Genomic DNA, 25,464 nt, shown 5'->3' with positions numbered 1-25,464 from the left:
TCTAAGGGTAGTATATGCTAAATAAAAGGTACATAAATGTTGGGGTGGATTAAAACAAAACAATTAATGATTGGAGGGAGGACAGTGGACTTATTATTATCATGTTTGGTTTGTAATTAAAACTTTTGGATGCTGGTAAGATGAAGCATAGTGAATTATAACGAAATGTACACTTTCTCTTCCAGGAGAGGAGCGGGTGTCATTACCTCTCTCTTTGGAATGTTTCCTGAGACGGTTTTATAAGTATAAAGGTATCCAGATTCAGCCGTAAAGGGAGCTCCCAGATAAGTAATGCCTGGCCATTTGAGTGTTTTTGCCCTATGAATTACCACACACACCAGCATGCATTCATCAGTTATGAATATTTGTTATTGGTGTTGAACATCTAGTCAAATAGCTACCCAGACTATTCACATTGCCCCCCATTCCCCTTTCCACACCACTGCCACTCTCTGTTGTCATCTATGCATAGTCACTTTAATTAACTCTTACCTACATGTACACACTACCTCAACTAACTGGTGGGATACAATTATTTCCTATGGAGTTATCAAGAGTTGTAATTCAAATTTTATTTGTTATTCTAATTTGTTTAGTTTTGATTTAACAGGCAGTGTTGTTTGTTTCTTTTATGCATGAATCAAGATGTGAGTCACGTGTTCAAAGGGGAAATGACCAGTTCCCTGGGGCCCTGACCCTTTGGTAAATATGCATATGATTGGGTTTGCTGTATTGTTGGGATTTCTCCCGAAGGGTTAGCGCTCTAGCTCCCTGACTTGGTAACTCTGCGGTGAGGTCGCTGGTATGATAAGGGAGTATAAGCCAATGTGGACAATGTTTCAACAGTGTGTTGTTTTGCTCTTTGACATTTGTCTTAGAGATTTTGGCATGAAAAAATTGAGAATGTAATAATTTGTCATATGGTGAATAGATGGTCTGGATTTCCAGAATCAGAAATGTCTTAAACTGTTGTTTTGCTCTGTCCTCTCTCAAGTTATGGCAAAGGTGAACACAGGTGGTGTCTTGATGCATGGAAGTGATCATTTTACCAAGACAGTGTGAACCTCAACCCTCCCTAACCGGCTGAAGAAAGAGCGACAAAAGGCATTCACTACGACCATGTCTTTTACCACTCCTACATGTGACCTGAGTCCGAGCCATCAACCTGGGTACAAGTGGCAGGAGTGTGGCATGAGTCCTGAGACCATGCAGGTTGCGTGAGCAGGGAGAGATATCACATTCAAACTTCTCTCATGCTGCTGGTGTACTGGTGGGAAAAATGGACCAGACAGAATGTACTGTACAGAATGCTGGTGGCAGCTCAGCTGAGAGACTTATGTGCTTGGGAAAATCTGATTAATTTTCAAAGATATTGAAATCAGGACATTATCATGGGCCATCAACTGTGACAGGCATGAGTAACCTATGTGCCATTGGGAAGATGAAATGCAACGCTATCTGAAAAAGAACCAATGAAGACACGCTAGAAGATGAGTGTCGGGAGAAGGGGGGGGGGGGGGTGATCAGCCGTGCCCGTAATTGGTTATTTGGGGTATCAGGCTGATTGTGTAGGTCTGTACACTGCAAAATTCATAGTAATTAAGAATAAGAATGCATTGAAATACCGATCTGTCATTAACTTGCCACTCGCGACATTAAAACAGGGACAAACGTGGGTGGTAAATGAGAAAATTTAATACAGGTAATATATGGTCCCGTTCATAAATGTACATTCGAACCGTGACGATGTGTGCTACATTGAGGGGCTCGAGTTTGAGTGATAGTACTTCAAGCTGAGTCTAAGGACTGTCATTCTATATTTGGGTGGGATAATTTATCAAATGTTTTAATTATGATTCAGAAAGGAGATAATAGAGAGAGTGCTTGTCCCATCTGCTCCTGCAACGCCCTCTGGTGTTCATCCGGTGTCTTCTTGACCTGCAGTTACACACACTCTCTCCTTCTCACTCTCTGTGTGATTGTGTGGTTGGAGACAGGTGTGCTGGAGTCAGAGCAGATCCCTACCAGCTGCAACTCGTTCCATAATCAAGACATCTACAAATACTCAGTACTGCCATTTCCACTCTGGCAGTCCGTAATCTCTGCTCATTACTGCTCTGTCTTTGGCTCCTGTTCCACATCTCACCACCCAACTACCTTGCTCTGGATTTTACTTACCACCACTACATTGGATTCCCCTCAGGACCTGTTTACCCTGTTCTACTCAGATAACTTCAACCTCAGTCTCCACATCTGTTTTTTCTGCAACTCCTCTGAGCTTCCCCGGATCTGCACCCCGTATCTCTGTGTAACAATAAATAGCTTGGTTCATTCATCCCTGCTTCCTGATTTGAGTCTAGTCTTGGGTTCCCCTGTGTCGCTCCGCTCCATTCCCCTGTGTTGCTTGCTGCCCTCAGCTGTGAGGAGAGCACAAAGTGAGGGGAGGCTGTACTGCTCAAATTTATTGGGTCTAGGGAGGGTTTTTCTCCCTAGAAACCTTATCTTTAAGTGTCCTCTGAGAGCGAGGTTATTAGAGAACCCACTAGAGAATAGCTTGGCCCAGTCATGAGGTTTGAGAGTTTTCGTTTTACAATGTCATCAGAATCTTAATGTTAAATCACATCAACACATACGGATTGCTGGACAATATAGTACAATTAATTACATACAAGGCTCATAGTCTGTGTCTTGCGTTAATACCCGAGAAAGAGGATGAAGGAGACTGGCATGGAGATTAGTATCCCATCGGCATAGAACGGATGGATGGCTCTTTTCCCACTCTCCTTTGCATTAAGTCAATATTTTTCGAGGTGTCGGGGAACATTAGAGTGATCATTGTTCCAGAGGAGGGATTGGTGGGAATTTACTAATTGTCTTGAGAATGTTTTAGTATGTTTATAACTATAGAAGTGGATTAGTAGTATTGACTAATGTGTTATGGGTTAGATGGAATGTGACTGGAGCAGGATGGAATGTGACTGGGGCAGAGATCTGTGAGGCTCATAAATTAAGGAAGGGGTGATAGTCTCTGGGGAATGATACCACTCTATGTATATAGTTACAGGAGATAGCTGTATTCCCTCTCCTACAAACTAACTGTGGACAATATAGAGACTATTAGGGAGTTAAATTGAACATCACACATACCCAGATCATGGTGAGTAGCAGAGATTGTGTTATCATTTTAGACACTATTGTCAACTTTCAATGGGGGGTTTGTCAAAGAAGGTACAACGCTTGAAAGGATAGCCACAGATTCATAATTACAGGAGGCCACATCACCGGAAGGGTGGTTTGCTGTAATAATAGCATCACATCTCCTGCAGAGTGTGATTAAAAGAAACATGTGACTCAGAGTTTTGTTAGGTTGGATACTCTTTCAACCCCAATAATCTCTTCCCCATTTCTAACAGCCAGAAAACGCTTGACATATTTCCCAGAAGTAAGGGAACGACCTAATCTGAGCACAAGAAAGTATTATCCACAGGCAAAGACTGTAGCAGAACACAGGAGGTCATTGGAGATGTTGATGGCTAGAAGACTGGGTCCTGGAGTGGCCTAGCCCGTCTCCAGATCTCAACCCCATAGAAAATCAAAATGGGCCAAAATACCAGCAACAGTGTGTGAAAACGTTTGACCTCTGTCATTGCCAACAAAGGGTATATAACAAAGTATTGAGAAACTTTTGTTATTGACCAAATACTTATTTTCCACCATAATTTGCAAATAAATTCATTAAAAATCCTACAATGTGATTTTCTGGATTTTTTTTCTCATTTTGTCTGTCATAGTTGAAGTGTACCTATGATGAAAATCAGGCCTCTCATCTTTTTAAGTGGGAGAACTTGCTCAATTGGTGGCTGACTAAATACTTTTTTTGACCCACTGTAGGTAGGGACTATCTGAAAGGTTCAGTTCTAGATCTATCAGTGAACCATGAAAATAATAGGAGCATCGGAGACAGATTCCATGCAATCAATAGTTATTCTCACGGCAGTCGCTGTAGGGACAGTAACCGAAGGATGGTATAGTAACAGCATAGAATTGGACTACGCACAAATGAGGGGTGTTGTGAAGTATGCGTCATGGTCAGTGTTAGTAGTAGCAGGGGTTACTTTGATAACCTTGTTGGGATATCATCTTCTAAGGGCATTGATGATGAAACATATATATATATATATAGTGCTGAGTTACTTCAAGATGAGGTCAAGTTGATTAAAGCCACGGAGGAGTAAGGAATTGGGGAGCAAAGTGAAAATGACATGGCTTAGGAACCCCTTTTGGAACCTGTGGCCGGACAGGGGAAGACTGGGTGAAGGCATGAGGCATTCTTTTTAGGGTCTTCGTTTATTTGGAACCCAGCAGAAAAGTATCCTGAAGCCATAGAGTCAGACGAAGAGAGAGTGGGAATCGTCATGTAATCAAACTTTTTTTTCTTTGAATATATAATTATGCTTAGTTTAACACATTCATATTTGCTGTTTTGTGTTTCTCTATGCTTTTCAAGTCATGTGCTCACACACAGGGAATGGAGAAAGTCAAAAACCCTAGCTGAAATGTCACTCAGTTATCTGACGAGAAATGGAAATAAGAGTGTGCACAGTGTGATTATAGAACAGAGACCATAAGTCTTGGAGCTGTAAGCATAATAATCAACTGTGAATGTTAATCATTATTTATTTTTTGTTTATCTCTAAGTAATTTCTATGTTTATATAATGTTTAACACTAAGGTGTTAATGTTCAAAAGGGGGGACTAATGGGTTCTGACTTCTAAACCTGAAATATTGTTAATTAATCATCAGGTATCCTATGGAAATGAGAAGGGTCACATTCTGGTTTCTACACCAGACATTTGTCACGGATATCGTCCGCATAGTCTGAGGAGGAGTAAGGATCGGACCAAAGCGCAGCGTGGTAAGTGTTCATGATGATTTTAATTAAAGAAAGCACTGAACACTGAATCAAAACAATAAACGATGACGTGAATTTACAAAACCGAAACAGTACCGTGTGGCCCAAACATACACACGGAAACAAACACCCACAAACCAAAAGTGAAACCCAGGCTACCTAAGTATGATTCTCAATCAGAGACAACTAACTACACCTGCCTATGATTGAGAACCATACTAGGCCGAACACAAAAACCAACATAGAAAAACAAACAGACTGCCCACCCAAACTCACGCCCTGACCATACTAAAACAACAGAAATAACAGAACTATGGTCAGAACGTGACAAAGTTAATGTTTATCTGTAGGAGGAATGTATATGTTGGGGTCAATTAAGGTTAGATATGAGCCAGGGGCTTGGAATGTACTGAGTAAAGGAAAGGCAATCACATGGTTGCTGTCATTGATAAGGGTGGAGAATTGCGGAGTAGTGAGAAATGGGGGCCGAGGTCAGGTCACATTAAGGGAGAAGGAATAGTTTATTACCCGCATCACTTAACTTCCTGCTTACCAATAAAGATGTCATGTTTAGAGGGAAGGAGGAGACTTCACCCAAATTGGGGTATATATACTCTTGTGCTTTTGGAAACATGTCTTTGTTCAACTGTCTGACCAATTGGGTGAATTAACTTGGTTGGAGCTTTACTAATTGTCCATGAGTTTTTGGTCTTTATTTAGAACCTAATAGTTACTCAAATCCAATTTGGATATATTTGGCTGCACAACTGCATAACATTTAAGATGGTAGCATAGCTAGCATACAGAAATCAGTAGTGGTAGACAGTACTTTTTAACTATAATGCATTTGATTGATTATGATAACATGCCCATTTATTGGGGTTGACATGCATACAAACATTAAAACTCAAATGTTTATCTCAACATAGTGTGAAATACATATATGAACTATAGCCTATATGTAGGTAAATTTTGCTGGGGGCAATGGGGAGATTCAGGATGGATATGCATGTGGGAAAACGGTGCTGCCTTTTTACTTCATGCCATCTTGGCTGAGCTCCTATATCATGCACCGGGAAACGGACTCCAACATCTCAGAAGAGGTAAGGTCTTGTCTTTTCCTTTAGCCAGTTGCTCGTAATTAGCTGGATGGCTTATCACTACTAGTGGTGCAGTGCAGACCAATTTATTAGATGTGTATGACAGCTCCCCGAAGTGCAAAAAATATAAATCCTCTGACTTTTGTGGAGGCCGCATCGCAGTAAATGCTGTATGGCCACTGCAGACATTGGATTGACCATGAATCATCATTTAGCCAGCAGAGGCGTAGCTCTATGAATCTTAATTGCACAATGCCTATTATTTGGCAGGGAATACAATTTATAGATCAGCGATTTTACAAATGGTTGGTTTCAATGACTCACTGCCCCTAATTGACAATTTTCTCCGTTGGAGAGGATAAGCTTGAGATACTATAAATACTATTCCGGGCCAAATTATAGACTTTGTGCTATTAAGATAAGTAAACTAAACTTGTGCAATCAAGTTGGCTCGGGTCCTTTTTTTCAGAATTTCCACCTGACTGACGTGCCCAAAGTAAAGTGCCTGTTACTCAGGCCTAGAAGCCAGGATATGCATATAATTGGTGCCATTGGATAGAAAACACTTTGAAATTTGTAGAAATGTTAAGATAATATGAGACTATAACACAATTGATATGGTAGGAGAAAATCCAATGAAAAATCAACTGTACATTTTTTTTGAGATCCCATGCTCTTTCAATGGAAAGATATGGGTCCTATGCAATTCCAGCTCCCAGATTGCAATTCCTATGGCTTCCACTAGATGTCAACAGTTTTTGTTCAAGGTTTCAGGCTTGTTTCTTCCAAAACGAGGAAGAATTTAGAGTTTTGGTACTGAGAGTCATATTTGGAAATCAGTCTGGGTGTGAGACGAAGAGGACGCACACTTGCTAATTTTATTTTTCTATTGAACATACTTCTTTCCGTATGAAATACTATAGTTTAATTACATTTTAGGGTACCTGAGGATTAAGTAGAAAAATTGTTTGACTTGTTTTAAAGTTTAGCGTAGCTTTTTGGATTCCTTTGTCTGCATGTTGAACGAGTGGATTACTGAAAACAATGGCGCCAACTAAACAGTATTTTTGGGATATAAAGAAGGATTTTATCTAACAACACCACCATGCATGTTGTAGCTGGGACCCTTGGGATTGCAAATAGACAAATATTTTCTAAAAGTAATTGATTATGTCATCGCTATTTGTGATTTTATGAAGCCTGTGCTGGTTCAAAAAGTATTATGATGTGGGGTGCCATCCTCAAACATTCACATGGCATGCTTTCGCTGTAAAGTCTATTGTAAATTGGACAATGCAGTTAGATTAACAATAATTTAAGCCTTTTACTGATGTAAGATACGTGTATGTTAATAAATGTTTCATTTTACAATTATTTATTTGAATTGCGTGACCTCCAATTTCACCGGATGTTGTCGACAGGTGTCGTCCCGCTGACGGGAATCCTAGCCCTTAGAAGTTAAGAAGAGATACAAGGTTCAAAGAAGTCTGTACATCCATTGTCTATGGCTGGTCAATGTACCCTGTTGCAAGTGCAAAGTTCCGGGCAATGTTCCACTCATAATGAGAAACTTTGAACTGAGGTGTCATTACTATTAACCCTAAAACAAACTTTAAATATTTTCAGAAATGTGCAAAAATTCATTATGGGGTATTGTGTGTAGATTGATGAGGAGAAAATAACTATTTAATCCATTTCAGAATAAGGCGGTTGAGAACACAGAAATAAGGCTGTTCTATAAAACACCTGTCTCCAGATTACATCTTCAAACTAAGGGCAAACATGGCATCCATGACAGAGAGAAAAAAGTGTTCATTCATGTATACAGGTAAGAGTTTAGCTACACTATCAGATATGATATGTTTCTAATTTAGTCGGAAAGTAATTTTCAATGGAAGTTAAAGCGTACTGTTAGCTGGCTAACTAACTTTAGCTGGCTGCCTCGCTAGCTAACATTACATGTACATTATTTCTATCTCAGAAACCCATTTGCATTGCTAGTTATAGCCTAATGTTAGCTAGATAGTTAATGCTGAACCTAGTTGGTTAGCTTTATAGTTACCTGCAGATTCATGAATGGTAGTATTGCCGCATTCAAAACGACTGGAAATACGAGGTCAAATCATGATGTCAAAGATCTTCAGGTTGGAAAGTCTGCTCTAGTAAGAGGCACGAGTTCCCAAATTGGAATTTCGAGTTGAATGACTGTTCAAATAGATTTTTTAGAGTTGTAGTTTATTTTCTTCCTGAGTTCCCAATTGTTTTGAACGCTAGGAAGTCGGATATTTCCGAGTCCCTAGTTGTTTTGAACGCGACTTTAGAGTTGTTGTTATGGTTCATTGTTTAGCTTGCGAGCTATATGTCTAAACAAAAGACTCCACTATGCAAGTAGCCATTTCACTGTATTGTTTACACCTTCTGTATCCTGTGCATATGACAAATACTTAGATTTTATTTGATACAGTGTATATGTTTACCAGAGATGGTAATGTGAAGAACAACATGATCTGCACCAAAGTCAGATTAGGATATAGGCCAAGGAATAAATAAAGTATATTTTTACTACTACTTTTTCTATTACTTTCACCACTTTTAGTCTTGAAATCTATAGTTGTTTACTACACTGTGAATCCTTAAAACTTCTTAGGGCTAGGCACCTTTTTTTTCTCAATTTCCGCCTGACTGACGTGCCCAAAGTAAGATGCCTGTTGCTCAGTCCCTGAAGCCAGGATATGCATATAATTGATACCATTGGAAATAAAAACATGTTGACATTTGGAGAAACATTAAAATAATGTAGGAGGAAATCCAAAGAAAAACCAACCTGAATGTTTTTTTTTGAGAGCCCATGATCTTACAATGGAAAGTGTAGGAACATACTGAGTTGTAACTCCCAGGATGTAATTCCTATGGTTTCCACAGGGTGTCAGGCTTGTAACTTCCAAAACGAATAAGAAACTTTTAGTACAGGGACACAGTCTTGGAAATGTGTGTTTTGGCGCGCGATGAAGACAAGACATACCTGCTAAAATCGGTTTCCTATTGAACATACTTCTTTCCGTAAGAAATATTATAGTTTGATTACGTATAAGGGTATCTGAGGAGTCAATAGAAATGTATTTTGACAAGTTGAAACAAAGTTTAGCGGTATATTTTCAGAGTATTTTCTCTGCATGTTTAACGAGTGGATTACTCAAATCGATGGCGCCAACTAAGACTTTTTGGGATATAAAGAAGGATTTTATCTAACAAAACGACACTACATGTTATAGCTGGGACCCTTTGGATGACAAATCAGAGGAAGATTTTCAAAAAGTAAGTGAATATTTAATCGCTATTTGTGAATTCATGAAACCTGCGCCATCCTCAAACAATCGCATGTTATGCTTTTGCTGTAGTGGCTACTGTAAATCAGACAGTGCAGGTAGATTAACAAGAATTTAAGCTTTCAATCGATATAAGACACTTGTATGTACCTAAATGTTTCATATCCATAATTTTTTTGATTATTTATTTGAGTTGCGCACCCTCCAGATTCACCGGAAGTTGTCCCGCTAGCGGGACGCCTAGCCCAAAAGGAGAGATGGGTGAGGCTTAAAAGGGTGTGAGCGATGCTGAATAGGTGTAGACAAAGAAGAGCTCTCCAAGTGGTGGAACAAAATATTCACTGGCCATTTTTTCAAAAGTGGGGTTACAAGTTTATCAACTTTCAAAGCAGAACTACTTTCCCATTGTTCCTCAACTTTTACCCAATGTAAAAAATGTTTTTTTTAAATGTTGCTACATAGGACCGAATTCAGGTGGTGGCTCATATAGACCAGTATCTCAACAATACAAAAATACATTATGATTGTCAATTACTAGCCATGAAGTGCTTTGAAAGGCAGGTCATGGCTCACATCAACGCCATTATCCCAGAAACCCGAGACCCACTCTAATTTGCATACTGCCCCAACAGATCCACAGATAATGCAATCTCTATTGCACTCAACACTGCCCTTTCCCACCTGGACAAAACAAACACCTATGTGAGAATGCTGTTCATTGACTACAGCTCAGCAGCATCAACATGATAGTGCCCTCAAAGCTCATCACTTAGCTAAGGATCCTGGGCCTAAACACCTCCTTCTACAACTGGATCCTGGACTTCCTGACGGGCCGCCCCCAGGTGGTAAGGGTAGGTAACAACACATCCAAAAAGCTTCTTAACAGCTTCTACCCCCAAGCCATAAGACTCCTCAACAGCTAATCAAAAGGCTACCTAGACCTCCCTTTTACATCTTTGCTACTCTCTGTTTATTATCTATGCATAGTCACTTTAACTCTACCTATATGTACATATTGTACATATTACCTCGACTAACCAGTGTACCAGCACATTAACTCTGTACAGGTACCCCCTGTATATAGCCATACTTTTACTTTCTATTTTTTACTTATCTACTGTTGTGGAAATGTCCTGTATTTACCAAATCATGAGAGCAAACCACATACAAGTCAGAGTTATCATAAAGTCCATCTTTAATTATATGAGCTCCATCACAACCCTGTGACTCTCAGATCAATTCAGTGTCTATAAATTCATTCTTTGAGAGTCCCTTACACATGGCAACTGAGATCCTTTATAGCAAAGACACACATAGCCAGACAGCATTGACCATAATTTATCGTTCAGCTTTGTCTCCTAAACTATGTTATTTTCTCAAACTCAGAACCATAAAACAAATCCTCATATCAACAGGCATATATCACATCCACCCTATCTTGACAAGATCACAGAGACACATTGACTGGCACACAGACATTGTGGAGCCAAGAGATACACGCTTGACCTCTCCCCTCTCTCCGGCCCAAGTAACTTAGTCCTGACAGAGAACAGATAACTGCAAACCAGGCCAGAGTATTATACAAAAATAAACATTCTGATGAGAAGTAACTTACAAACAAATGATGAATATAAAACATCTTACCTATGTTACCAACTAATTCTGATTATTCCCCAACACTACTTCTTACTTAAACCTCTACGAGATCAGTTACACTTTTAAAACCCAAGCACAGTAGTATACACTTTGCGTAACACTTAGGTAGTCAGTTGTCAGAACAGAAATGACAAGATTATGTTATAATGCTGTTATTTCATCAATTGGTTATTTTATGCAACAGAATAAGGGGTTGTTAGAACGCTCATCTGTGAGTGTTCGATTGAGGATGGGCCTCTGGTAGATTTACGATATCTTTGGGTGATACTCTATTCCAGAGCATGATTCTGTTCTATAAGGTACCAGGGAGAGATGACTCCAGGGCCAGACCCTGGTCTCCACACAATGATATACTGTCTGCTGTGAATTATAAGTATCTTTCATACTAGTCTTAACCTTGTGACCCATTCCATACATCTGTTGTTTGTCATGTCATAGCCTGAAGGGGGTGTATCTTGTCTGTAAAATACTTTTTGTACTTTTGTCTCAGGGCTTTCAACGAATCATCTAAGAGTAATTCATCGACCAGCCATCATTAACATATAGCACTCAATCAATTAACTTCATATGTGTGTGTTGTTGTGACCTGCTCCCTTATTAACCTTATTAATGCTAGCGTCCCACCTGGGCCAACATCCAGTGAGATTGCAGAGTGCCAAATTCAAATACAGAAATACTCATTATAAAAATGCATAGAAGATACAACTTGTTTAAATAGGTTTAAAGATGAACTTCTTGTGAATCCAACCACGATGTCAGATTTCAAAAATGCTTTACGGCGAAAGCATACCTTACAATTATTTGAGAACATAGCCCAGCAGACAAATCATTACAAACAGTAACCAACCAAGTAGAAGAGTTACACAAGTCAGAAATAGAGATCAAATTAATCACTTACTTTTGATGATCTTCATATGTTTGCACTCAGAAGACATTCATTTATTCAATAAATGTTCCTTTTGTTCGATAAAGTCTCTCTTTATACCCAAAAACCAAAAAAGTTTTGTTTGCGTGTTTTATTCAGTAATCCACAGGCTCAAACGCAGTCACAACAGGCAGACAAAAAATTCCAAATTGTATCCGTAAAGTTCATAGAAACATGTCAAGCGATGTTTATATTCAATCCTTCGGTTGTTTTTCGGCTAAATCGATAATATTTCAACCGGACAATAACGTTGTCAATTTAAAAGGTAAACATGAAAGGCACTCTCTCGGTCGCCGCATGAAAAAGCTCTGCGACACGGCAGGGTCCACTCATTGACTGCTCTTACTCCCTCATTTTTCAGAATACAAGCCTGAAACAATTTCTGAAGACGGTTGACATCTAGTGGAAGGCATAGGGACTGCAATTTGAGTTAATGGATACTGTAATGGCATTGAAAAGAAAACTCTCAAAAAAACTACATCCTGAATGGATTTTTCAGGTTTTCGCCTACCAAATCAGTTCTGTTATACTCATAGACATTGTTTTAACAGTTTTGGAAACTTTAGAGTGTTTTCTATCGAAATCTACTAATTATAAGCATATCCGATCTTCTGGGCCTGAGTAGACGGCAGTTTAATTTGGGCATGCTTTTCCTCCAAAATTCTGCCCACTACCCTAGAGAAGTAAATAAGTGAATAAAAATGTAGTTTAAGTATAACCCTGACTTGTGTGATAAGTTTGTCTCACCTCATTTGATAGCAAAAAAATTAACCACCAGACAGTGTAACATATACAGTTGAAGTCGGAAGTTTACATACACCTTAGCAAAATACATTTATGCACTTTTAATACTCAATACATTTAACCTGTTATGGCTGCATTCCCGATACCTTGGATCAATATGACAACTACCAGTGAAAATAGAGGGCGCCAAAATTCAAACCACAGAAATCTCATAATTACAATTCCTAAAACATACCTGTGTCTTATATCATTTCAAATATATTTTCGTTGTTAATCCTACCAAAGTGCCCGATTTCAAATAGGCTTTTCAGCGAACGCATTACAAACGATTATGTTAGGTCTCCACCAAACCACAATAAACACAGCCATTTTCCAGCAAAATATAGCCTTCACAAAAACCAGAAATAAAGATAATTCAAGGTTAGTGATTAATTTTATCTTCATCAGATGACACTCAGAGGACTTCATGTTACACAATACATGCATGTTTTGTTTGATAAAGTTCATATTTATATTTAAACAATCTGAGTTTTCATTGGCGCGTTAGATTCACTAGTTCCAAAAACATCAAGTGATTTTGCATAGCAACATCATTCAACAGAAATACTCATCATAAATGTAGATGGTAATATAGTTATACACATGGAATTATAGATATACCTCTCCTTAATGCAACCGCTGTGTCAGATTTCAAAAAACCTTTACGGAAAAAGAAATGCATGCAATAATCTGAGACGGCGCTCAATTTAAAAACACCACAGCCGCAAAGATAGCGTCAACATAAACAAGAAATTACATGATAAATATTCCCTTACCTTTGATCTACATCAGAATGCACTCCCAGGAATCCTAGTTCCACAATAAATGCTTGATTTGTTCAATAATGTACATTATTTATGTCCAAGTAGCTACTTTTGTTAGCGCGTTAGGTACACATATCCAAACGCTCGTGCAGGTCAGGCATAACTTCGGACAAAAACTTCAAAAAGTTATATTACAGGTTGAATAAACATTTCAAACTAAGTATAGAATCAATCTTTAGGGTGTTATCATAAATCTTCAATAAAGTTCCAACCGGGTCGATATCATGTGGAATGCGCGTGACCAGGAAATGGCTCTCTACTTGTAACCTGACTCATTCAGCTCTTATTCAGTCCCAGAACACAGTAGAAGCCTCATTCAAGTTTCTAAAGACGGTTGACATCTAGTGGAAGCCCTAGGAAGTGCAACTTCATCCATGTCCCACTGTGAATTCAATAGGGCCTGGGTTGAAAATCGACCAACCTCAGATTTCTCACTTCCTGTTTGGATTTCTTCTCAGGTTTTTACCTGCCATATGAGTTATGTTATACTCACAGACATCATTCGGAGTGTTTTCTATCCAATACGCATATATTAGCAACTGAGACTGAGGAGCAGGCCGTTTATTCTGGGCACCTTTCATCCAAGCTACTCAATACTGCCCCTGCAGCCATAAGAAGTTAAAAAACATTGATTTACAACTCTATACACAAGGACTACTTTAACAAATTCCACAGAAGAATTTACAAAAACAAATTTAGTGGAAGAACTGTAGATGCCAAACTTTGGTAATGGAATTACGGTAAAATCTCTCTCAGGTTTTTATGCAACCACTTTTTCCAAAAACTCAGCCCTTTACACTTGTACCCGTATATGGGTTGAACATTTCACTGACAAACTCTTTGATTGAAACTCAGTTTCTGTAACAGTAACATGCAATACATGATGTCAGAGCTCCTTCTCTGCACTTCACAGCGCTGTATAGGTTTTGACTGACAGCCGTTCTGAACTTGAGCAACTCGCTTTACAAGAAGTCGCCCCCATCTCTCCCACTAATTAGGCAACTTTTGCAAGTGTTTTGTTGTCTGAGTGAGGGAAATGCTGTACATCAAGAGGGCTCTACGTATTTAGAAAGAAGAGACGTTGAGGATTATAATAAATACTGCTTTGATGTCTTACAATCAAACCAAATGTGAACTCATGTCATATAGTGTCGTTTTTTAGCACTATGTTTTATGTACAGTTACAAGATGACATGGCGTCATACCCTGGGTTGATCTGAACAGAATGAGCCTTTGTTTGTCTACGCATCTGAATGCACTCATGACTCCTTTCTATGCCCACCAAAATTAGGATTTGTTTCCCTGAATTGCATTGTGAAAGCCTAACACTGTAATATCATATTTAATATCTTAGCTACAGTAGTCATGTTGGCAATAGAACAAGCTATCAAATGATGCCCACCAAACCCAGATTGATATTTATAATGGAACATTTTTAGATTGCGTAAACAACAGTAATTGTGTGATGGCGGGGATGCAGCGTTGTTCCAAACAAAACAACCACAATTGTGCTTGCTCTACTTCCTCAACGGCACAGCTAGGAGAGACTTTTTTTAAAATCACCTAATAGTTGAAATTACTTAGGAACTGTGCACACATTAGAGAGGTGTGTAGTCACTTGGGGACAGCGGTTAGTCCCTTCACTGAATTTGTGTTGCACCTACCCCACATTTTCTAGAAATATTATTTTCATGTTAGAGTATTTTCAGATTTCAATATCAACAAATGTGTCAAAGTACAGTAAATGTAAAATGCACATTAAATGAAACGTTGTTTGGATTCAGTCTTGTCAGGTGAACTGTTGTGTTTTTGGTCTAATAATTTTACCATAATCTCCAAACTGTTACCTTTCAATTACTACCATGGTTATGTATATTATTTTCATACTTCATTAAGAAACATTTCAATTGATCCTTATCCATATGGGCCAATTTCCATGAGTGTATAAGGGTAAATATATGCTCTGAATTAAGATTCAAAGATGTCTGCAGAAAGAATGGGGTGTCAGCAAGGACTATTTGTATTTGTTTTAATATAACCTTTATTTAACTAGGCAAGTCAGTTAAGAACAAATTCTCATTTACAATGACGGCCTACCTCGGCCTGTTGTGACGTCTCTAGCACTGGTACTATTTTGGTAAGTGAAGTGGGTTTACTCCCAGTAATGGAATTATAGTAACGTAATTACATCATGGGTCCCTGATCTGTACTACCTAAGATATGCATATTTATGGTTATGAATGTCATTCTCCTCATGTTTCACAAGTTTTAACATCACAGTTCTGCACAGCAGAGCACAGTCGAGTACAGTGCAGTACAATACAGCACAGCAAAGTAGGGTAAAGTAAAGTTCAGTACAGTGCAGTAGAGCAGGGGTTCCCAAACGTTTTCACTCGGGGCGCCCCGTCCAGCATTGGCAAGTATCTAGTGCCCCACCTGTGTGCATGAGCCACGTCTATTTCTATGACGCACGCACTCTTCATGACATAAACTGTTCACACTCCTCTTGTTGGTGGAGAGAATTCTTCAGGTTTTATGCTTATTTTCTGCAATTGTATACATTTTGCCATGTCTAATGTGTATTCATGTGATATTTAGGTGACAAATTTTTTTACAATATTTATGGGCTAAAAAAAACAAAATAAAAAAACATTAGCTGACATGGGCTCGTTGATCTGGACATTTCCGACAAGTTATAAATAGTTCTCTAAAGTTTGCAATGACTAACACGACAAGAGGAACTGATGATGCACTACCCAATTTCAAAACTGCACTTTGTGACTACTATTACAACTTTCAAGAGTAAGTTTAAAGCCGGACTGAGTACGGACCCCCGCGCCGACCCCTTGTGCCCCCCACCCCATAGGCCGCGTGCCCCACAGTTTGGGAACCACTGCAGTAGAGTACAGTACAATTCACTACAATATACTGTACTCTCCTGTGTATTGTATTGGACTGTACTCTTCTGTGCTCTACTCACTCTACAGTACTCTGTTGAACTCTACTCTACTGGGCTATACTCACTGTACTATACTTTGCTATCCAAACTTGTGAAAGTGTGCTATCCAAACTTATGATGGGTTCAGATTTGGTCCGGTCTGTCTGTGGAGGTTAACATCAAGGTTAACCAGACCAAATTTATGAATATGTAATAACCAAAAAACTATTAAACAGATATTTTATATTTTAGATTCTTCAAATAGCAACCCTTTGCCTCGATGACAGCTTTGCACACTTTATTTCCCACCTTCTGTTCTTCTGTTGGCAGAATACTGAATGGGTATTAACGTTGAAAAGCAAGCTTGGGCCAAACTAGTAAGGTAGTATGTTAAGTGGGGGAGTATCATAGATTTTATTATAGTTTTGTTACCTCTAGTCAAACAATTTCATACGTTTTGGGAAATTAGCTAGGTTGAATTTGGTTATTTGAGCTTTTCCCCTGATACATAGACATCTGTCTCAGGGGCATCAGTTGTTGTTTTTTGAGGAACATGCTTGTTTTATTTTATTGAGGTGTAAACATGAGACTCTGAGCAATTTTGTCATCTGAACCATTATAGTAGTGAGTTCTTGTGTGGTTTGTTTATTTGTTTACTGTTTATTGTTGATTTTAGGTGTTGATTTTACTTAATTAAACATTGTATTATCTGATGTGTTTGAATAGGATTCTTTCTTCCGGACGGATGGAAGTTATCTAAAATATGTAAGTTGAAGGAGCCATGGGAGAACACGTTAACATTTTTATTAAATGCCTCGGATTAAATGACTGATTCCTTACGCTGAGAAATGTACTACATTTGCGACAGAGGAAAAAGTATTACATTTAGATAGTAAGGATAATTGTATCTAAGGGTAACATGTTCAATTAAGCATACATATACATTGATGTTGATTAAAACTTATGATTAATAATTTGAGGTACAGTGGAATTATCATTAGGTTTGGTTTATAGTTCACTTTTGAGTTTCTGAATCGATGTAGTATAATGAAATCTAACGAAGTGTTTTGTGTTTTTTCTGGGAAAATGGGTGTTTCATTGTCTCTCTTTGAAATGTTTCCTGTGACTATAATCTTGGGGAGAGTGAGTGAGATTGATGCCATAAACTACCAAATTGAAAAGGGCCTGGAAGTTTTTGTTTTTACCTTAAGGTTTGCAAATACACACACATAAAACATTTGTTATGACTATTTGTTGGTGTTTTTAAAATACTATGTTTGATTTGTGTTAGTGCTAAGGTATCTTAAAGGGGCACTTACGCACATGGAATTTTAATGAGTTTTTATTTTCTGAGTTTTAATTAAACAGCTTAATTCTTTTGATAAAGGAATGTTCTGGGGACCCGGGATACAACATGTAGGAACTATCTGACTATTGCTTATAATTTGTCTAATATAGTAAAATAGACTTATGTGAAAGGTTTTGTATGACCTATGACCTTTATCATGACCTTCCATTGTGGCGTGATCACCCGCATTGGAAAGCCATTTGGGTAATGAATTTATGGTCATTTGTAATACTGATTTCAATATAGTTTTTACAGTAGTTCTTAGCCGTATTTGAAATTTGGACCAATGTGAAGAAGGAGAGGGCATTGCTTTTAACTAAGGGTATGCTGCTTTAAGTCTATTTTCCTATGACCACATGGGTTAAATGTTTTTTATTTGTGGAGTTTTTTCAGTTTAGTGATTTTAATTTGATTAGGTTATTTGACATTTTGTTTAATTTTTTTCCAGTAGTAGTTTTGTTTTTTACATTACTCTCATGGAGAGATATGTGTAAAACATGGGATCAGTTTTTTGAGGTTTTGGATAGAAGTTTATACACCTTGAGTGATATGTGAAGGAGTGTATTGTATTGTTGTGTTTTTGTTCTATTCCCGAGGGGTATAGGTCTAACTTCTTGATCCTTGGCTCTACGATGGAGTTGACAGTGAGATAGGGAGTATAAGCCAATTTGAAATAATAGTTTCAATACAATGTGTTGTTATTCTCTTTGAAATATGTTTAGATATGTGTATTAAGAATGATTGGTAAAAGTAATAATTTATCATGTAGTTAATGAACTGAACTAAACTGTTGTTCTGATCTGTTCTTTCGAGGTTATCATGAAAAGTTACATCAGACGGTATCTTAATGCATGGAAGAGATAATTGGACCGAATAGTGTGTGTACCTCCAAAGCCCCTCTAACTGGCTGAAGAAGAGTGACAAAGGCGTTGAATAAGGCCCTTCCGAACCCCTTCTACCGAGAGAAAGGAACCAAGCCAGAAATCGGTGTACAGTATCTGATCTAAGCTATCAACTGCTTTTCTTTCATGCTTCTCTTCTGAGTGTGAGAGGAGAGTCCACATGGAGTAAGCATAGAGAGAGATCTGTTCTAACCTTTTCTTATGATGCTGGTATATTGGTTGACGAATGGACAAGACATACTGAGTGGTAAAGATGAGACATTATCATGGGCCATCCACTTTGAACTGTAAAGCTATATGAAGAAGAACGAAAAGGACCCCAGAAGAATCCATGCCTGCTTGGTCAATTGTGCCAATAATTGTTTTTATACTTTTGTGGTATCAGGTTGATTGTAGAGGTCTACACCATGCAAATTATAGTAATTTAGATTAAGAATGCATTGAGATACTGATCTGTATTATAATCATGATTAAAAAGTTAATAGTAGAATTATGGGATAATTATACTGAATGTTAATATGAATGTAAATTCTGCTAATATTAATGTGTGTTAAAGTGAGTTATTTTACTTTGAGTGACAAGACCAATTTTAATCACTGAGGAATGTCATTCTACATTTTGGTTGGATAAATAGTTGGGTTGTTAATTATGGTTTGGAAAATGAATGATTTCCCTGACCTATTCTCTATTCCTGACTACATCTCTGAGCATAAGGACTTAGAGGGACCGTCCTATATGTTGTGATGAGGTCTGTGTTTAGATACTGGTTCTCACGTAACTTAGGGAGCATTTCTATGTTATGTTTTTATTTTCCTCAAATTGATTATTCTGTGTTATTAAACATGTGCAAGTTTGTCTTGTAGAATAAAGGTTGTAAACTTAGTTTCAGAAGGGAGAAAGCTTACATATAAGCTAAGGTATTTGACATTGAAGGGATTTGATTTTGTATTTTATTTTAAATATTGAGTATGTAATTAATGTTCTGATTCTCCAGAAGGGACAATGTCCCTGAGAGGGGAATGCTGTGGCAGAATCAGAATTCTTTAGGTAACATTGATAAATAAGATGTTTTATCAATGTTCATAAGTATGCATACAGTGCCTTGCGAAAGTATTCGGCCCCCTTGAACTTTGCAACCTTTTGCCACATTTCAGGCTTCAAACATAAAGATATAAAACTGTATTTTTTTGGGAAGAATCAACAACAAGTGGGACACAATCATGAAGTGGAACGACATTTATTGGATATTTCAAACTTTTTTAACAAATCAAAAACTGAAAAATTGGGCGTGCAAAATTATTCAGCCCCTTTACTTTCAGTGCAGCAAACTCTCTCCAGAAGTTCAGTGAGGATCTCTGAATGATCCAATGTTGACCTAAATGACTAATGATGATAAATACAATCCACCTGTGTGTAATCAAGTCTCCGTATAAATGCACCTGCACTGTGATAGTCTCAGAGGTCCGTTAAAAGCGCAGAGAGCATCATGAAGAACAAGGAACACACCAGGCAGGTCCGAGATACTGTTGTGAAGAAGTTTAAAGCCGGATTTGGATAAAAAAAAGATTTCCCAAGCTTTAAACATCCCAAGGAGCACTGTGCAAGCGATAATATTGAAATGGAAGGAGTATCAGACCACTGCAAATCTACCAAGACCTGGCTGTCCCTCTAAACTTTCAGCTCATACAAGGAGAAGACTGATCAGAGATGCAGCCAAGAGGCCCATGATCACTCTGGATGAACTGCAGAGATCTACAGCTGAGGTGGGAGACTCTGTCCATAGGACAACAATCAGTCGCATATTGCACAAATCTGGCCTTTATGGAAGAGTGGCAAGAAGAAAGCCATTTCTTAAAGATATCCATAAAAAGTGTTGTTTAAAGTTTGCCACAAGCCACCTGGGAGACACACCAAACATGTGGAAGAAGGTGCTCTGGTCAGATGAAACCAAAATTGAACTTTTTGGCAACAATGCAAAACGTTATGTTTGGCGTAAAAGCAACACAGCTGAACACACCATCCCCACTGTCAAACATGGTGGTGGCAGCATCATGGTTTGGGCCTGCTTTTCTTCAGCAGGGACAGGGAAGATGGTTAAAATTGATGGGAAGATGGATGGAGCCAAATACAGGACCATTCTGGAAGAAAACCTGATGGAGTCTGCAAAAGACCTGAGACTGGGACGGAGATTTGTCTTCCAACAAGACAATGATCCAAAACATAAAGCAAAATCTACAATGGAATGGTTCAAAAATAAACATATCCAGGTGTTAGAATGGCCAAGTCATAGTCCAGACCTGAATCCAATCGATAATCTGTGGAAAGAACTGAAAACTGCTGTTCACAAATGCTCTCCATCCAACCTCACTGAGCTCGAGCTGTTTTGCAAGGAGGAATGGGAAAACATTTCAGTCTCTCGATGTGCAAAACTGATAGAGACATACCCCAAGCGACTTACAGCTGTAATCGCAGCAAAAGGTGGCGCTACAAAGTATTAACTTAAGGGGCCTGAATAATTTTGCACGCCCAATTTTTCAGTTTTTGATTTGTTAAAAAAGTTTGAAATATCCAATAAATGACGTTCCACTTCATGATTGTGTCCCACTTGTTGTTGATTCTTCACAAAAAAATACAGCTTTATATCTTTATGTTTGAAGCCTGAAATGTGGCAAAAGGTTGCAAAGTTCAAGGGGGCCGAATACTTTCGCAAGGCACTGTATGTGGAAAAAGTTACTTGGTGCCCAGAGAGGGGCGAGGTCAGGTTTGTCTTATCTGTGAATGTGTCTGTAACCTTTCCTAAACCATGTGAAGGGATGGTGTGATTAATGGGGAACCAGTTAGTTGGCTCCACAATGTCTGTGTGCCACTCACTCCTCTCATTAGATCTTGTCCAGGAGGGATTGTATTTTTGATAGGAGTATCTAGAATTGACAATTGATATTTGCCATTGGATGAGGTAATGTTTTGGTCCTAAGTGGTACCAAGAATGAGATAAGAACTTTGTTTAGGAGACCAAACGGAACATTAATTTATAGCTAATGCTATAAAGCTATGGGATTCTCCTTTTTCAAGTAAAAGGTTCTTTCTGTAGTGTTCCTAAGATCTGTTATTTGTCATGTGAGTTGAGATGGGTGTGTCTTGGCTATAAATGATACTAAGAACCGTTTTGTAAGCACTCTCAGAGAATTCATTTATAGACACTGAATTGATCTGAGAGTCAAACAGGGCTATGGTGAAGCTCACATATAATTAAAGATGAGACTTTATAATATACTCTGACTTGTGTGTGGTTTGCTCTCTCATGATCTCATTGATTTTCACATGTGGGTGGGGTTAAATGTGGAATGCCTGTCATTGGTTAAGTGCACAGCCAACACTTCCTGTCCTTTCAAAGTAGGGGTTCACCCTTCTAACCCCATTTTATGAATCTGTTATCTATTAATTAATCGATGAATAGCTGCCAATACAGCGCAACAGTGCCAAGATAAAGTAACATTTCTTAATGTCTTCATAATATTTAGTGTGTATTGACTTATTAATTAACTGATGTTACTGTAAATGATTAGCTGACCGATATATCCTAGCTACCTAACTTACCATTGTAAGGCATTGTGAGGAAAGGTTCCTCCCCTCAGGCCATAGTGCACTTGCAAGGAGAGGAGGCAACAAAGAGAGGAAGCAATACTTTTCCAGCTAGTTTTCAGACAGAGACTCTCTCTCACGCACACACACTGCTTAAAGAGTTTACTGATTATAATGATTTCATTTTTGTTTATAATTATTGTAAATTATTTTGTTGACAGAATAAACTCATTGTATTATAATACATATATAAACTATTAATATAGAAATGCTGTTGTTTATCTTTTTAATTCTTCAGAAATATTTAGCATGGCTATAAATGATAGAGAAGTGGACAAAAAGACCTGCCAACTAGGCATGACAAAGAAACATGTTGCAGCATGTTTCCTGTGACATTTTAAATGACATGCACAGTGCCTTCGGAAAGTATTCAGACCCCTTGACATATTCCACATTTTGGCAGGACACCCTTATTCTAAAATTGATTAAATTGTAGTTTTTTTTCTAAATCAATCTACACACAATACCCCATAATAACAAAGAAAAACAGGATTTTAGAAATGTTAGCTAATTTACTAAAAGTTCAACTGAAATATCACATGTATATAAGTATTCAGACCCTTTACTCAGTACTTTGTTGAAACACTTTTGGCAGCAATTACAGCCTCAAGTCTTCTTGGGTATGATGCTACAAGCTTGGCACACCTGTATTTGGAGAGTTTCTCCCATTCTTCTCTGTAGATCCTCTCAAACTCTGTCAGGTTGGATGGGGAGCATTGCCACACAGCTATTTTCAGGTCTCTCCAGAGATGTCAGATTGGGTTGAAGTCTGGGCTTTGCTGGGCCACTCAAGGACATTCAGAGACTTGTCCCGAAGCCTCTCCTGTGTTGTCTTGCCTGTGTGCTTAGGGTCGTTGTCCTGGTGGAATGTGACCCTTCGCCCCAGTCTGAGGTACTGAGCGCTATGGCGCAGGTTTTCATCAAGGATCTCTCTGTACTTTGCTCCGTTCATCTTCGCCTCGATGCTGACTGGTCTCCCAGTCTCTGAAAAACATCCCCACAGCATGATGCTACCACCATCAGGCTTCACTGTAGGGACGGTGCCAGGTTTCCTCCAGACGTGACGCTTGGCAGTCAGGCAAAAGAGTTCAATCTTTCTCATGGTCTGAGTCATTTAAGTGAATATTGGCAAACTCCAAGTGGCCAGTCATGTGCCTTTACTGAGGAGTGGCATCCATCTGGCCACTCCACCATAAAGGCCTGATTGGTGGAGTGCTGCAGAGATGGTTATCCTTCTGGAAGTTTCTCTCATCTCCACAGAGGAACTCTGGAGCTCTGTCAGTGTGACCATCAGGTTCTTGGTCCCCTCCCTGACCAAGGCCCTTCTCCCTCGATTGCTCAATTTGGCCAGGCACCAAGCTCTAGAAAGAGTCTTGGAGTTTCCAAACTTCTTCCATTTAAGAATAATGGAGGTCACTGTGCTCTTGGGGACCTTCAATGCTACAGAAATGTGTTGGTACCCTTTCCCAGATCTGTATCTTGACACAATCCTGTCTCTGAGCTCTACGGAAAATTCCTTCGACCTCATGGCTTGGTTTTTGCTCTGACATGCACGTGCCTTTCCAAATCATGTTAAATCAATTGAATTTTACCACCGGTGGACTCCAATCAAGTTGTAGAAACATCTCAAGGATGATCAATGGAAGCAAAATGCACCTGAGCAAAATTTCAAGTCTCATAACAAAAGGTCTGAATATTTATGTTAATAAGGTATTTCTGTTTTTCATTTGTAATACATTTGCAAACATGTATAAAAACCTGTTTTCACTTTGTCATTATGGTGTATTGTGCGAAGATTGCTGAGGATTGACATTTTAAAAATGTGGTAACCTGGTATATTTATGTTTACCAATAGATGGCGGTATTGACTCAATACAGGGGTTTGCTTTCCGTTATCCATAGCTGTTTTCTATGTCTGCCTATTTAACCATGATTTAAGAAAGCTTCAGGTAGCTTAAGCCAGGTGCATTAGAGAATGTTATTCTACTTATGTGTCATGAGTCAATCTAAGGAGCCTCTAGGATACTACATATTTGGCGATGAGGATAATTATGGAGGACTGCGTTGGATATTTTTGCCACGAATTCAACGGAGTGTTTGGTGTTTGATGCCTGATGTGAGACTCAAGTGAGCGGTGGAAGATTCTGAAGGCTTGATTCCCTGGATACGGGTAGGACAAATGATTACAAATGTACAAATTATTGACTATGTGAGGAGAGAGAGAATCGGAAAAGATGGCTCTGGCAACAATAAGCTCGCTACCATCATATGATCCTAAAAATCAAGAATGGGAGGAGTACTTTGAAATAACGGAACATTTCTTTGCTGCTAATGAAACAACTGATGATGCTATACAGAAATCCATACTCATAAGCATTGTCGGTGCACAGACCTACAGCTAAATGAGAAACAGGTAGGCTAGTTGAGAACAAGTTCTCATTTACAACTGCGACCTGGCCAAGATAAAGCAAAGCAGTGCGACACAAACAACAACACAGAGTTGACATGGAATAAACAAGCGTACAGTCAATAACACAATAGAAAAAATAAAGTCTATATACAGTGTGTGCAAATGGCGTGAGGAGGTAGGCAATAAATAGGCCATTGTAGCGAGGTAATTACAATTTAGCTGATTAACACTGGAGTGATACATGAGTAGATGATGATTTGCAAGTAGAGGTACGGGTGTGCAAAAGAGCAGAAAGGTAAATAAAAACAATATGCGGATGAGGTAGGTAGATTGGGTGGGCTATTTACAGATAGACTATGTACAGCTGCAGCGATCGGTTAGCAGCTCAGATAGCTGATGTTTAAAGTTGGTGAAGGAAATATAAGTCTCCAGCTTCAGAGATCATTGCAATTCGTTCCAGTCACTGGCAGCAGAGAACTGGAAGGAAAGGCGGCCAAAGGAGGTGTTGGCTTTGGGGATGACCAGTGAGATATGCCTGTTGGAGCACATGCTACGAGTGGGTGTTGTTATCGTGACCAGTGAGCTGAGATAAGGCGGAGCTTTACCTAGCATAGATTTATAGATGACCTGGAGCCAGTGGGTCTGGCGACAAATATGTAGCGAGGGCCAGCCGACTAGAGCATACAGTTCACAGTGG

Source organism: Oncorhynchus clarkii, chromosome 6, assembly GCF_045791955.1.
Source record: "Oncorhynchus clarkii lewisi isolate Uvic-CL-2024 chromosome 6, UVic_Ocla_1.0, whole genome shotgun sequence".
NCBI classification, from domain to species: domain Eukaryota; kingdom Metazoa; phylum Chordata; class Actinopteri; order Salmoniformes; family Salmonidae; genus Oncorhynchus; species Oncorhynchus clarkii.
This window is presented reverse-complemented; position numbering follows the sequence as displayed.